The sequence below is a fragment of the Protomyctophum parallelum genome (assembly GCF_964188405.1).
Source record: "Protomyctophum parallelum genome assembly, chromosome: 18".
Taxonomy (NCBI): Eukaryota; Metazoa; Chordata; class Actinopteri; order Myctophiformes; family Myctophidae; genus Protomyctophum; species Protomyctophum parallelum.
The window spans coordinates 5,471,890-5,489,253 of record NC_139716.1 but is presented as its reverse complement, the minus strand read 5'-3'; positions in this window follow the sequence as shown (position 1 = coordinate 5,489,253).

Genomic DNA, 17,364 nt, shown 5'->3' with positions numbered 1-17,364 from the left:
TGTGGTTACTCATTTCATCAATATAACAAGATCTCACAAGTCCTGTCTACTAGGTCTGTGGGCTGTCACCCATGGGCATAGTTTGAATTTGACCACATTTACCAGGAGGGGCAAATGTTTGGGGGGAATCCTGCGCAATTTTTTTTTACAATGCCCTAACCCCTAAAAATTAGTTATTTAGGAAAGCAGCGCACGCATGCACACACACACACATACACACACACACACACACACACACACACACACACACACACACACACACACACACACACACACACACACACACACACACAGTACAGCCGTACAGCGAGTCATCATGTCATGATAAGAGAGATGATTACAAACTACAACAATTAAAAGACGACAACAACCGGCATTGACAGGCAATACAACCCCCCGTTGTATTGCCAAACCAAGTAAACTCTGGCAATAAAATAGAAGTACAGAAAAATACTGATGTAATATAGTTATTATAGTATATTGTGGAGAACAATCAAGAGAACAAAGAAGATGGCCTGTGCCAGTGGCATGTAGATGGCCACCCCCCCAAAAAAAGAAAAAGCTGTAGTAGGTAAAATGCATGTGAATGCATAATGAACTGTAGCTGATGTTTTTCTTTCTTTTCATTACTCATTAAAAAATGTAATGACTTTACATAGGCCTACTAATATTCTCATAACTACCCTCTTCTGCAAGAAGTAGGCCATAGGCTACACAGTATACATAAGCATGAGATTCATAGGTTGCAGAACTTAAAGCTCACAACGAGGGGCGGCATGATGCATTGTGAATTCATGAGTTTGACTTTGGAGATTATATTCGGGGCGCAACACTGCTGAATGTCAAATAATTGCTCGTTAATAGATTCCACCTGCTGCCTGCACAGCGCTAAACATGTTGCCTAATCTGCAGCTAGTTTTAACAAGATAAATTGCACATACTGTAGTGTAGGCTACTATACAGGCCGTTTATCGAGGAATATGGACAGTAAACGATGGGTTTATCCTACCTGGGGTCTCTCAATGCAAAGCCGGTTTGGCTGCTTGCTTGCAAAGAATATAATTTAGAGAGCAAGTTGAAGCATGGATAGCAACTTCAGAATGTTTAATTTCCTGAAGGCTGACCCGACTGAATATCTGCGGCTGCAGGTCCCGGCACAGCGCTGAATGCAATGTCCTGTGGGTACCGGCCCTCAGTCACATCCTTCCAACCAGGATCTTCTGGAAGCTTTGCTCCAGGTCTGCCACGCTCTGGAACTATAGAAAAAAACAAAACTAAATAAATTACTATAAAAATACACGTCTTTTGCTGTTTTATGTGTTTTAGCACTACAGTGTATTGAGCTTTTGATTTTCTGTGCAGCACTTTGTAAAATTAGAGTTGTAAAAAGGCTAAGCTTGAGAAAAAAATATATATTTGTCTTACCTTGACTGCCAACAGATTCTGCAGAAGGTGCTGTGCTAGTGGAGGGCTCATCTGCCTCCATCGGCATGTCTGAAATCACAGTAAAATAGTGCACAAACAATTAGTGTCTCAGTAAACTTGAGAGTGTAGTCAGTGTCTCAATAACAAAATAGCTGATCTACAAGCTCACAATGTGCACACACAATTTATTTATTCATATAGTAAACTATAGGATCATCATAGGATGCAGAGAGACAGTGTAGTGCCTCAGTAAACTTTGAACGCTCAGTTAACACAGGTGTGATTTCATTGAGTGTGATTTTTTGTCTTACCTCCAACAGCTGGCAAGTAAATAGATGGAGCAGGCTGTTCCTCCATCTCCCCGTCTGAAATAACATCACACATTGTATCAAATACACCACATGCATATAGTGATACAGTAAGAATATATTCATTTTATTTCATCTAGCACACGACGATACAAATGTATTCTTACCACGTCTGCTCCTAAAGTCCTCCTGTGCTCTATCGTAAGGCTCCCAGTCTTCATCACGAGCGTCACGAGGGTCATCACATTGATCACAACCGCCATCATCATCAGATTGAGATGGCTGAGAGTTGTACGGGGACTCAACCTGACATGTGAAAAGTAAACACCACAAGGAGTGCAAGCACTTAGTTTAGTCTAAAGAGATCCTATTATTTTATGTGTTTGCAGCCGACTGCAACACTTTTTATACCAATATAAATATTTTCATAGACATGCATGATGATAACAAAATGCATACCAGCTCTCGACGAAGATCAACTCGTGGAACAGAACTCCAGAACCCCAAGCACTGTTTGCAGCACTAAACACCTCCTCCAGTGTTCTCTGACCGCGGGAGGGACGTGGGCCTTTACCACCCTTAGTCTAACTAAACTAAACTAAACTGCATAACTAAACTAAAAACTAACAACTAATATTCCTCCTCCTACTACTAGCTTGATCGCAATCACGTTCTCTAATCTCTCTCGACAAATACCAACCAAAACTACTCTCTCAGTACAAACTCACTCTGCCATCAGAAAACAGCTCACGCTACAATAAAGAAGACCCCGGGGAAAGCCTCCTTTATGCTGTCACGTTTGTTCACGTGATTTTCAGTGTAAACCCAATGAACTCATTGGCCGGGCCATATTGACATGCATTAAACTAAGGGCCTTAATGCAGGGCAAACGTGAAGCGAGGAACGCAGGCGCTGTTGCCTGGATCAACACAGGTCTCCTCCAGGTCTGTTGAAGAGGAGCACAACAACGCAAGCGTAAAATAAAAGCTAAACAGACTCCAGGTCTGGTGAGTCGTGGGCGTGTGCCGTAACGAGCACGCGCGCAACAAAATTACGGGACCGCGCTCACGTAAATACGCTTGCGTTGTCGCACCGCGACTTCTCCGAGCAAAAACGCAGGTCTCATTGAAAATGAACTATATGCGCGTTTTATCGCTCCCCGTTTGCAAGGCCCTTTAGAGTGTATATTAACCGATATCTACTGTAATCGTAATCATCGTAAAGTTACGTTATGGCACAGGCGCGGGATGGAGGAATTAACACAACGGGACGTTCCTGGCCTGGATTGGGTTAAAGGGACACTTCACCCTTTTTGCTAATGACGTTTAGAAGCTTTAGAACACTTTCCTGGGGGTCTTTATGTGTGTAATATGTGGTTTTTGATATTTTAGATTGTAGCAGTGAGCCTGTTGTCTCTGATGTCATGGACACTGGGCTCACTTCCTTCCTGGACTACATGTTGTCTCAGTAAGACAGCTCCCCTATCCACAAGGAGGAGCAGTGCACCAAATAATTATGGGAATTGTAGTCCAAGGTTCAAGGTTCAAGGTTCAAGGTGTTTTATTGTCACATAGATGTACAGGTACAGCATTGTGAAAAACTTTCGTTGGGTGATGCTCCACAATACACATAAGTAAAAATTTAAAATAACAATACTAAGTATAATTTTTTTTTAAGTTTTAAAAAGTTTTAAAGGACTCAGGTCAGTATACAAGGCCGTAATACCACGGAATGTTCAATGTTCATTTAGGCTTGTTGAGCAGTCTCACAGCCTGAGGGATAAAGCTGTTCTTCAGTCTGTTTGTGTTGGCTTTGATGCTTTGGTACCTCTTCCCCGAGGGCAGCAGCCTGAAAAAAACTGTATGGGGGTGTGTGGGGTCCTTAACGATCCTCAGGGACTTCCTGAGGCATCGCTGAGTGTACAGTTCCTCCATGCTGGGCAGCCGACACCCAGTGATACGCTCGGCTGAGCGCACCACCCTTCTGAGGGCCTTGTGGTCCCCGTCTGTGCAGCTCCAGGAAGGTAGTGAGACCAGTGTCCATGACATCAGAGACAACAGGCTCACTGCTACAATCTAAAATATCTAAAACCACATATTACACACATAAATACCCCCAGGAAAGTGATCTAAAGCTTCTAAACGTCATTAACATATATGTTTTTGCAAAAAGGGTGAAGTGTCCCTTTAACTTATTTACATTTGAAACATTACTCTTCTTAGAACTATAGTTTATATCGACCAGGTGTGTTACACCTATACCAGGTGCAATGGGATAGGCCTGTCATATTCATTACGTAATCGCCCAGTCACAATTATATTCAGATAATCAAAATATGTATGCTTGTCTAAACTACCTCCCCCTGGCCAGCCGGGGCGCCTGATGGAGGGGAAAGGAACTGGTCAGAATAACGTGTTCCTTCCATGTGCTGTCCGGCCGGCCGGCCGGTGAAACTCTCCCCTGTCACGTGAAAAGAAGCAGCTTGGACTACTCATTCATAGAAGGAAGCATGAGGTCAGTCCGCTGCCTCCCCAGGTTGGCAGAGGAAGTGTAGCACCGAGGATTGCATTAGATAATTGACACTGGGTGAAAAAAATGCGTTACAAAATCGTGAGATAAATCTTTAATGAAACAAAAAAAATTGTGTACTTGTCATCGCTTCCATACGACTGGAACTATGCACAAAAACAAATTTCACCAACGTTTACTATGATCACAAATTCATGATGAAAAATGCTCATACATTCTCAAATATTTTCCAAAAATAGTGGATATGGCCGAACTAAGCTTGCAAAGTGTCACATTGTGGTGCACGTTCAATGGTATTGTTACTTTTTATAAAGTTAGTAAATCTGTCATGTCAGTTGTCTTAAGTTCCTCTCTCGAAGAGAGTCATATGGGGGGCCACCTGGTGGCGCAAAAGCACAAAAACTCTGCATGTACTCACGAACAATTCCATTGGATCGTGAAAGTGTCGCTCACGGTGACATCCACAACCCCACCCACTCGGTATAAAACCGGGGGTTGGTCCCGTGAGCGTCATTCCTCTACCTTTCTGCCGCAGATGCCACATCGCTCTGACAAAGAATTCACCACCGGCTGTTGAAACTGTTTTCCCTAGAACGGACGAGTTTCTCATACTTGTACCTGGAAATTTGCAGCCCCTGCGAGGTGTTTTTTTCACTCACGAACATTGCAGAAAAGTTCTCTCCAGCAGTAAGTCCTTTACACGGACAATAAAACACAAGTGTGCAGTCACGCGGCTTGTCGTTTAGTCCTTCTCTTCTACTAGCTTTGCGCCTTGGCACTCAGCTAGCTTACTGCTTCGCTTGGTCTACAGTTAGCTGCCACGTTCAGGGTTGCTGCTCGCCCTGCTAGCTTAGCCTCCCTAGTGCTACTAGCTTTCAGCTTCCCTCACTAGCGAGCCCGCTGCTTAAAGCGTAGCCGTTAGGCACGTTTTCCCCTTCGTCTACGCTAGCTACGTCCCGCCGTTAGCCCTCAGCCTACCGGCGAGGTGCTAACCAGCTACTAGCTAGACCCACGGCCCATAGCTACACGCTTCGTCTACGCTACCTGCGTAGCTATACGCTAGCTACGTCCAGCCGTTAGCCCTGGGCCTACCGGCGAGGTGCTAACCAGCTATTAGCTAGACCCACGGCCCGCAGCTACACGCTACGTCCCGCTTTTAGCCTTCAGCCTTCCGGCGTCGCGCTAACTAGCCACAGCCTCGCTAACTTCCAAGCTATCTTCAGCCGTTAGGCGTTGATTTAGCGTCACCATCGTATCTTACAACGCTATCTTGACGTCCAGACGAACGGCGCCGTCAACTAGCATTCTCCGAGCGCAAGTTGCGTAAGTTACGTAGGTTACGGCCCGCAGCTACAGGCTACGTCCCGCTTTTAGCCTTCAGCCTTCCGGCGTCGCGCTAACTAGCTACAGCCTCGCTAACTTCCGAGCTATCTTCAGCCGTTAGGCGTTGATTTGGCTTCACCATCGTATCCTACAACGCTAGCTTGACGTCCAGCCGAACGGCGCCGTCAACTAGCATTCTCCGAGCGTAAGTTGCGTAAGTAGGTTACGTAAGTTACGTAAGTCCTGTTTCGTAACCCTAGTTATGAGAGTTTATTTTTTATTTTTTATTAAATCAACTCTATCGTACACCATGGCCACCGGCGGTGACGACAGTGACTTCGACCCCTCCCCCATGGAACCAAAGAGTTGCTTCAGACGTGGCTGTCTCTACCTCCTCTCCCCGACAGACACACATGCACTGTGCATGTTTTGTCTTGGTCTTCCACACATCAGAGATGCCTTTGAGAACACACCACAGTTTCACAACATGGTTTTCTCTGTTTAGACAGCTGATCTTCAGTGGAGCACCACGAGTCCTACTCTTCTACACCACCACCACTTTACTTCTTTTACCCTGTTTTGTGAGTTACAGACAGTTTTCCTCACAACATTTTTGTTATATTATATACTATTATTATATAATGATATTATATTATAACTTAAAAGATAAGTGCTTCTACAAGCTCTTGGACTGATGGTTCCTCCTTCAAGCTACACCAACACCCAAGACGACCTGCAGGGGTGACAACAGCCCTCCCGGGTTCCCCGTGAGGGCTCGCCAGGCTTTCGAGACCCCTGGTCTCTCCCCCTGCTGCTTCTACTTTGCAGACAGGGAGAGAGACTGACGCATCTCACGCGTCAAGAGTCACCAAGACAGGTCCCTGGTCGACACCTCCGAGCCCTGCTGTCCCGACAAGCCCCAAACCTCGAGGTCTTGGCCCAACGCCTCGTCCTCTCTCTCCAGACCCCTCAACCTTGACGCGTCTCAGAGACACCATGGCGAGTCCTTCCTCGGCTCCTCCCCTGCCAGGAAGGCGGCTCGGACTGCCAACAACAAGCTCCACACGCTCTTCACCACACTGGTAAACAGGCCTGTGGAGCCAGACCCAAGACATCAGCCAGGCCTTGCCGGCTGGCTCTGGGTGCTGCTCTCCCTCCAGCGGGATCTCGTCGGCCCACCAACGAGGCTCCCCCGAGCCGGGTGGTTGCGACGACGGGATGTCGGATGCAGTCCTAGGCCTCCACCGACAACTACCGCTACTACTACTTCACGCAGCGGCCAAAGGCACGAGTCTTACTCGACGTGGTTCCCCAGCGACCCTCGACTACCGACTGCTTCCCTCAACATTACAGGTATGTACATTGTGAAGCTAGGTTTGTTTAGCTGTTTAGCTAACCTTTTCGAGGTCGGGAGTAGCAACCTCGTTGGATGGCCGATGCCACCCTAGCATGCTTAGCATTCTAGATAGGCTGCTTTCAAGGTGGACGATGGACAACGAGCTCCTCCAAGAGCTCCCTCCGTGGACGTGAGGGACAAATGTCCCCCACGCCCCACTGACCAACGCCGCCGCCCTCCAGCAGCCGCGGCCGGCACTAGGAAGGGCCCCCCCAAGGACGTCAAGGCTCAGCAGAAGAAGTGACACTTCCTGCTTCCCGGGGGAGACGCACCCTGACGTCTTCCCCCATCCCCCCCGCCTCAGGGCTTGCGCTGGGCGTAGTAGTCTCGAACTGCACTCCCGAGCCGCCCCACAAGAGGTTGAGGCTCATGGCACGGGTTCCCGCCACGTACGGGCCCGTGACCAAGCCACACAAGTCTGCACTAAATGCACATGTTTCTGTATGTTTCTCCGTAATAAGGGCACTGCCCAAAACAATAAGAAAACAACAAGAACACCAATGTCGGGGGACCATGAACCCTCTGTCAGGGGCAACCCACGGGCTGGCCACTGGAGAGGGGCGGGGCATGAAGCTGGTGGCGTGCTCAAACGCCACTGGGGAGACGGGTCATGCCGAAATTTTTCTCTGGTCTGAGGGTGGACCACCCTTTAACCAGGCGCATTGCACAGTGGGAACGCCACAGCGTGTCACCATGGGTTCTGCGCACCTTAGCGAAGGGTTACAGACTCCAGTTCGCTATGAGACCCCCCGCGTTCGGCGAGGTCATCTTCACCGAAGCACGGGGTCAAGCTGGCCATATACTCCAACAGGAGACGATAACTCTAGTGGAGAAGAAGGCCGTCAGAGGTGCCCCTCAGCCAGAACCGCAACGGTTTCTACTCGGGGGACCATGAACCCTCTGTCAGGGGTAACCCACGGGCTGCCCACTGCAGAGGGGCGGGGCATGAAGCCGGTGGCGTGCTCAAACGCCACTGGGGAGACGGGTCATGCCGAAATTTTTCTCTGGTCTGAGGGTGGACCACCCTTTAACCAGGCGCATTGCACAGTGGGAACGCCACGGCGCGTCACCATGGGTTCTGCGCACCTTAGCGAAGGGTTACAGACTCCAGTTCGCTATGAGACCCCCCACGTTCGGCGAGGTCATCTTCACTGAAGCACGGGGTCAAGCTGGCCATATACTCCAACAGGAGATAATGTCTCTAAAGAAGGCCATCAGAGAGGTGCCCCTCAGCCAGAGCCGCAGCGGTTTCTACTCCCGCTACTTTCTGGTCAAGAAAAAAAGGGGGGGGGGGGGGGGGGGGGCTCCGTCCTATCCTGGACCTTCGAGCACTCAACAGACATCTCAAAACTTTCAAGTTCAAGATGCTGACGGCCAAGTCTCTGGCACGTTCCATACGCCCAGGCGATTGGTTCACGTCCATAGATCTAAAAGGCTCCTTTTTCACATCCCTATCTACCCACCCCACAGGAAGTTCCTGAGGTTCGGGTTTCAGGGGAGAGTGTACGAGTATACAGTTCTCCCCTTTGGGATGTCCCTTAGTCTCAGGGTCTTTGTTCGATGTACGGAAACTGCTCTCGCCCCGTTACGGCAACAGGGTCTCCGGGTTGCAAGCTACATCGACGACTGGCTTCTGAGCGCGGCCTTGGAGCAGGAAGCGGCACAGAACACAGCCAGGGTATTGTCCCACGTGACCTCTCTAGGTTTCAACGTGAACCATACCAACAGCATGTTGACGCCGACGCAGTCCACGGACTTCATAGGCATCACGTTGGACTCAGTCGCATACACTGCGAAACTGAGCGCCGACCGGGTGGACGACCTACTGAAGTGTGCCGCACAGTTCAGGACGGGCCACACACTTCAACTCGGGGTGTGCCTCCGCATGGCAGGCCTCATGGCCTCAGCCATATCTCTGGCACGCTGTGCAGGCTGTACATGAGACCTTCCCGGTTGAAGTCTCTACACCTGCCTCCCAAGTTCACACGACGCCGGGTGAGAGTCTCCCTGGGCTGTGTATTGGCCTTGAAATGGTGGTCTGACAGACGCAACCTGACGGAAGGGGTACCGCTGGGGTTGCCCCTGTCCAGAAGGGTGGTCACCACGGACGCCAGTCTTTCGGGCTGGGTGCCACTCACGAGGACAGGACGGCCAGAGGGGTGTGGAACGGTTCCCTAGAGGGATCCGCTCACATCAACTGTGTAGAACTTCTGCCGGGTTTTTCCTCGCCTTGAAGGAGTTCGAGCCGTTTCCTCGGGGGACATCACGTGTTGGTCCGTACGGACAACACCACGACGATGGCCTACATCAACAGACAAGGGGGGATCAAATCCCTGCGTCTGTGCTCACTAGCTCACAGACTGCTGGTCTGGTGTGACGGCCGGTTCATCTCCCTCACGGCCTGTCACGTCCCGGGACGCCAGAACTCAGCTGCGGACCTCCTATCGAGAGGCCCACTCCGCTACAGCGAATGGTCCTTCCGTCCATGGGTGGTGGGCCAAATGTGGCATAGCTTTGGAGTTCCGGTGGCGGACCTCTTTGCCACGGGGGAGAACACGAAGTTCCCTCTGTTCTTCTCCCTCACAGGCAGGCCGCCTCTGGGTCTGGATGCCTTAGCGCATCAGTGGCCTCAGGGCCTACTCTACGCCTTCCCACCGCTGGAACTGATCCCACAAGTTCTAGCCAGGGTGAGAGTTTTGGGCTCGGGGCTACTACTGGTGGCTCCGGCCTGGGGGTCCTGGAGACAGGACATCGCTTCCCTCCTCTATCGCGACCCTTGGCGACTCCCTCTGAGGGTCGACCTGCTAACGCAGGCCAACGGCGAGATATTCCACCCGCGCCCCCAGAACTTGGACCTTTGGGTTTGGCCTGTGAGGGGGCACCGCTCGCGGTAGCGGATCTGCCACAGAATGTCATAGAGACTATTCTGAGTGCTAGAACAGTCTCCACCAGACGCCGGTACAACACGGCTTGGCAGCTGTTTGAACGTTGGTGCTCGACCAGGCCTGGTGAGGTCCTTCCTTTCCAGGCCTCGGTGGGCCCATCCGGACCTACCTGCAGGAATTCCTGGACAGAGGTCTAGGCTTGTCCTCGGTTAAGGTCAACCCGGCGGCGATATCCGCCTCCCACTTAGGTGTGAACAACGGACCGGTGAGTGAGAACCGCTGATCCGTCAGTTCATGAAGGGTGTCCTACACCTTAGACCGGTTGCCAGATCCCTGGTCCCAGCCTGGGATCTGACGGTGGTATTGTATGCGCTTACGAAAGAGCCATTCGAACCACTGGAGACAGTGGATTTGAAGTTTATCTCGCTGAAGACCACGCTGCTGGTCGCACTGACGACTGCGAAGCGTGCTAGTGACATCCACGCACTCTCAGTCAATGAGAGCTGCATGAGGTTTAGTGGTAACAACACTAAGGTCACGGTTAGGCCGAACTTGTCTCTCAAGCCAAAGGCCTTTCCTGCTGGTCGTGACCCGGTGGAGCTCTTGGCGTTCCACCCACCGCCTTTTGCCTCAGAGGAGGACAGGCGGCTACACTGTCTCTGTCCAGTCAGGGCGATCAGACTGTACAGGGACAGGACAGCTCCCTTCAGACAGGGAGATCAACTCTTTGTCTCTTGGGCCTCCCACGCCAGGTGGCAGGGGAAGCCTATAACAAAGGTGAGGCTTTCACAGTGGGTTGTGGAAGCTATACAACTGGCTTACACCAGTAGTGTGGTGGAGCTCCCTGAAGGGTTAAAAGCTCACTACACGAGGGGCATGGCGGCATCCTGGGCCTTGGCACGGGGCGTCCCCATCCAGGATGTGTGCGCAGTGGCAAGTTGGTCGTCTCCCTTGACCTTTGCCACGTATTACAATCCTGACGTGGCACCCAGGGACTTAGCCCAGGCGGTCCTGGGTGCAGCAGCGCAGTGATTGACAGTACATAGTGCCCCCATGTTCGCATAAGCGTTCCCTAGAGTGGCTCTATGAGATGGTTAGCCATCGAGCCCGTTTCACGAGCACATGAGACAGCTTGCTGTCGGCTCCTTAGTAGGGATTGATAGCAGTCGGACAGGTTGGTCTGTCCCGCTATCGGCTTTGTTCTACCTGGTCAGGGACCTAGGTAGCCTTTAATTGTCCTCCTTACGGGAGTATACACGTGCCACGCCTGAGGGTGACGTGCGTGTGTCTCTTGATAGGTGGACCGTGGATCGGTCCTATCAGCCGGTGTGATCATAGGGGAGTGTTATGATCCCCATATGACTCTCTTCGAGAGAGGAACTTAAGACAACTTCGGGTTACTTCAGTAACCTCAGTTGTATAAGTGACTCGAAGAAGAGAGTCATCAAGACGCCCTTCTGCTTTGTCAGCGGCAGAAAGGTAGATTGATAGGAATGACGCTCACGGGACCAACCCCCGGTTTTATACCGAGTGGGTGGGGTTGGGGATGTCACCGTGAGCGACACTTTCACGATCCAATAGAATTGTTCGTGAGTACATGCAGAGTTTCTGTGCTTTTGCGCCACCAGGTGGCGGCACCCCATATGACTCTCTTCTTCGAGTCACTTATACAACTGAGGTTACTGAAGTAACCCGAAGTTATTTGTCATGGAAAGGGTGCGTAAAGGGGCGGGGCTGAGCCCTCACTCACTTACCTATTTCAAATGGGACAGCCCTCAAGCCCTGGCAGACTTCACATGGTGCAGCTGAGTCAGTGAGTCAGTAAGGGAGCGGATTGGAATTGTGAGTGTGTGTTCTGAAAGTTTTAGCTCCTGTTTCATCGTCTTTCGTAAGGAGTAAGAACAGTTGTAGTTTTCTACTCTCTCTTTGTTGTAGTGTACAGATATACACGTTGAGCCTTTTATGTTTAAAGTTGATCAAATAAGTAAAGGAGGGAGGGAGGATATACTATTTGGCGCTGCACTGCGGCGACATGGACATAAGGGCTACGCTTGCATGCGGGCCCTTTGTCTAAGACAAATTTATTCCTCGGGAAAAAAATAATAAAGAATCTTGATACAAGCTCCAAATATCAGCCTGGACAGTGATAGAAGATGGACCACCTGGGCAGTATGTTTGAATAACAGACCACACAACAAATAAGGTAATATAGAATCCATTTAAAATGCTTCTATCTTTGGTTGTACTTCACATCATTTTTAAGTGTTTTGCCCAAACAGTGTCAATGACACTGTAATCATGTAATATGTTGTAATAAGTCATGAGCTGAAGTGCTGTCACGGTGGTTCTTGACATGGCTGTGCTGTGGCATCGACACCACACAAAGCCAGTGTGCGTGTGTCTACGATGTGTAGCCATCCATGATCCGTTACTACATGTGACGGCCACAATACTGGGTTTTAAGCTGAAAGCCACACACACACACACACACACCACCTCTCATCGCCACAAAACGTGCATTGTTTATTTCCAAGTCTCACCACGGACTAATTATTTTGGTGAACTATCACTTTAACCAGAGATCATGCTTTCCAGAAGTGAATAAATACCACACATAGAAACAACTTAAGTGTTAGCAATATTGGTGTAAATCATATATTCGCTGAACAAAAATGTTAATGGAGTATTATAATAATAACGATGAGTACATGTGGGGAGAGTATGTTTTGCACTCCGTCCGTCCGTCCGTCCGTCCGTCCGTGTGTGTGTCCGTGTGTCCGTCCGTCCGTCCGTGTGTCCGTGAGCAGCTAATCTCGGCCACCGTTAACCCGGTCGATGCCAAATTTTGCACATACACTCCCTGGATGCCAACGATGAACCTCTGCCCCAAACTTTCCAGAACGGCCTGTTATAGCGCCACCAGGAGGCCGCTTTGTGCAAAACAAGTTTTTGCACAGTACACCTACACATTTTGTCCAAACATCACGCAAATTGGTACACAGTCTCTCTAGAGCCATTCAACAAAACGGGTCTTTCAGATTTATCAGACTCCATCCTGATTGGTTAAGATTGGCTTCCAAAGTTCACAGGAGTGCTCAGTTTCAAACAAAATGCTGCAAATCATGAACACATCGCGTGATTTCCGTTAAATTGGGCACCCACATTCCCACTAGGCCGAGGACGAAATGCCACATGAACAATTTCAACTCAGCCTCAAGGTGGCGCTATAACTGGCCGAAAAGTGTTTTTACCTCTAACTGCACGGATCTGTGGATAACTTTGTATGCCAACTCCCTAGAGGCCAAGGAAAAACCTTTGTCTGGAATTTTTCACATCTGCTCTTTATAGCGCCACCAGGAGGCCGACATATGTAAAACACATTTTCTATTATTACTCCTTCAGATTTTATCCAAATTTCACGCAAATCGGTACACATGATCTCCATAGTCATGTGATCAAGACAGGTTTGTTTGATTTCTCATATTCCATCCTGATTGGCCACGATTGGCTCCTACAGTTTTCAGGAGTAGCCCGCTTTGTACAATTCGCCACAACTCCTCAACGCAGCGTCCGATTGCGATGAAACTGTGCACGCATATTCCCACTAGGCTGAGGAAGAAATCCTGGTGGAGACCTGTGCCCAGAAGGGCACTTTTTCTAGTTTGTTTTATTTTCCCGCTGGTATAGTGTTGTCTTTGTGAAAGTAGCTGTTACATAAATACATAACATTGACTAAAGTACAGCTGTGTGACTATATTGCATTTCTGGATGAGTGATAGACTTATTTTCACTTGTATTTGGACATGTAGGATTTAGTAGCATATTTTATTTCATGTGTTTGTCCTGACAGGGTTGAGTCTAGAGGCACTGCTCTCATGCATATTCATTAGCTCAGTTGTGGTGTCATGTGACTGTACATATATTAGTTTATGTATAAGGTTGGTGTCTACAGCCAATCAAATAGGCTTCTTTCAAATGTGATAGCACAAACATAAATAATCACTATTAATTGAGATAATAAGAGTTATTTTGTCATAATTCCATGTTGAAAAATTCCACCAAGTGTGATTAAGCTGCTATTCTGCTACTCTATTTGATGTGTAGGCCTATATTTAAAAATCACACCTGTGTGAAGTGAGGGGCACTCTTATCATCGTACATCATCATGACTTGAAATAGACACTATGCAGATTTGCTCAGACATGACGCAAATTCTCCATTCATTGTCAATGAGAACTTAATGTTTGTGTAAGACAAAAATCACACCCATGTGAAGTGAGGGGCACTCTTATCATCATATGTCATCATACATCATCTTATTCTTGCCAATCATAGTCTTTGAATGCGAAACAGAAGGCACTGGAGCAGCTCAGACAATTTAGGCCCTTAATTTAATAACAGTGACAACGCTTCGATGTTTCAGTTACATCTTCGTCAGGTCATATAGCCCGAGGGGGCAACACAGTAAGGCCCTTAGTTGACCAATGTCACACAGCCAGCAATCATTAGTTCATACATATTTTTGACGTGGAACATATAAGTAAGGGATTATCCAGATGAAGGTTAAAGGTAAACATTCAGGTTAAACCCTACTCTTCAATGATATGTAGTAAACATAGTTGGTATTTCATTTCAACGTTTGTTTTTTTCAAGTGACGCTGGAAATTCCGCTCAGAAAGGTAAACAAATGTCCACGCACGAATTACATGTATGCGCAAATCAAAATCCTTCAGAGCGCTGTCAGTCGCGTGACGTCACATGGGCTACTTCTTCCCACTGCTCGTCTGACTAGCGCAGAGTTTGACTAGTGCGGAGAGCCATTTCCTTGCTCCAACATGGACGCTCTTGAGGAAAATGATGGACATGGCAACGAAAGGGATTATGACGGACCAGCACCGTACAACTTCGAACCTGTTAGACGACCACGAGAGCATGCAGCGGCCGTAGTTAGAGTACCTCGATATCGCCAGGAGATGGAGGCGTGGGCTCAAAACAACGAGTGGCGTGTTGGACAGAGAGACTGGTACGTGTTACGTGTCCATTCATTGTATGAAACTTTACGATATCATTTCACCCGTTACAGGCACTGAAATAATACTTTTACAACATTGCTAAATAGGCTACATTAAAAGTATTAAATTCATATCTCTGGCCTCCATTTTCAAGTATAAAGTAGTAGGCTACAAATCTGTTGATTCACGTTACTTGAATGCTGTTGCTAATAGTATACTGGTTGAAAATAAATTATTCCCAGCCTTTTTTTTTTCATTTCAAGGACCCCCAGTTTGATGATACCTGGAAAACTAATGTCATGATTTGAACATCATGATAAGATAACATTATAAATCTTTACAACAAAATATCTCAAATCATTAGAATAAAACCTCAACTCATTTTGGGGTAGCAAATCTAAAATGATATGCATCAGACCAGAGCCCCATTGATGATTTTCTAAACACCAATCTGCAATTGTACAAATGGATATCATTGGTAGGCTAGTAGCCTACATGTCAGCAATAGTTCAAACTTATTCAGTGAGGTGACCATTTCTATTTCTGTCTGTTTGAATTCAGGTGCATGTGTGGAAAGTGCCAACCTATGACCTCAGCTATAGAAAGTGTATGCTGCAGAGAGAGAGAGCCGTTCTGGAAGTTGGTTGAGGACTTACAACCCAGACCTGACAATATCACTTGTCTGACACAGCACCCTGGATTCGAAGGTTCCTGTTTGAACCCATTTGTATTGCAGATTGCCTACATTGCCTACCGCCAGGAACATGGGCCACTCAACCTCAGCACGTCTGAGTAAGTTGTTCAATATGAAATGAACATGACATATATTTCATGCCTACTGCAGGGGTCCACCTGAATGGATCCACCTGAATGGACCCTTGCAGAATTAATAAGCAGAATCTCTCTCTCTTCCAGCCAGTACCGCTACACGGCATACCGGCAGATGGTCCGCTGGGCTTATGGCAAGCTTGGCCGTCACAATAGAAAGGTTGTACCTGCCTGTGTCGTCCACGCCATCAGGGACCAGTTTCCCGAACAACCAGGTGGAACCTACCGTGGCTTTTTATGGCCTAACTTGGACGTTGATGATGAATAAAGTGATTTAATTGAATTGACAGTATTCCATGTTTTTTATTCTTCATATTGGCCATACTGATTAAGGAAATACAATTGTACTTGTTAAAGTATAAAGTTCTGAGTGAAGTCATACATAACCATGCAGGGTTTTGATTAAAAACACCAAATCCCATCATTTGCTTGTACACAGTAAAACAGTCATGTGTAGTACAGCCAATCTTTTCTTCTACTTCAGATCAGATCAGACATGTCAGATATCAAGAAATGTCATTTGTCAAGGTGCTTACCTAAAGAGCAGTTACCTACACAACACAAGTATAGAATCTGTTAGTTATCAACAGGGGATGACAAACGCAAGACAATCTGAGTTGAAGAAAACATTTATTTCTGATTGATTGCATTAGCCGTTCACCCACTAACATCACATACTTTAAATACTACCATTACGTACACTGCCATTCTCTGACTGCTCCATGACAATAACTCTATTACAGTTTATCAGAATATACTTTCTAATTTTACACAGTGGTGCACTGAAAACTGAACAATGAACAATAAGGCCATTACACGGTTAGCACTTTCAATATCAAATGACACTGATCATCCTCTGTATCGCTTTAACCTCATGCCATGTTTTCACTGTTGCTACACTTCATCAGCTACAATCCATACCTATGTACTGTATTTGGTATAGAAATTGGAATAGAAATCACACAGTCCCAGCAAGTAAAAGATAAGTGTTCAATTGAACGGGAATTCCAATATTACCTATCATTTTATAATTGACAATTTACTTTTCGGGCAAGTGGCCACGACCTTTGGGCAATTGGAAATTACCTGTATTTGCCCGTCAATGCCCGACGGGCAAGTGCTTCTGAGACCTTAGTGTCTCAGAAGCACTGCCTTGTTTGTGCCAAATCTGAGTTGCACATGGTTTGTTGAGCCCCCTCTGGTGTTGTGGGTGTGGACTTCGTTGACATTAAATCTCATCCTCATTAAAGTACAATAATGTCTACGTACAGTACAAGTGTACTGTACAAGTGTATGTACTTGTAGACAAAATCCTATTCAGCGACAACAAAATATTCCTTTAGTTTTGGATAAATGTCATCAAATGGTGTTCCATGGCTCAAAAGCCGAATAAATAATGGGCCTTGAAATGTAATAGGTTGAAAACCACTGTTCTACAGTGTTTATTTTGGCTGGCACCTTGCAGGGACTGGTAACTGTGTTTTTTCATCATCTCTGACATTAACCCATTCTGGGCGGGAACCATTTTTGGTGTTCTAATATGTACAGTATTCAAAAATGTTAAAATGTTGATGCTGCTATATAAAATTTAGTTTTTCAGAAAACTAGTATTTAGACAGGTACATGGGTAGTGTATCGAATCATCTTGTGGACCAGGC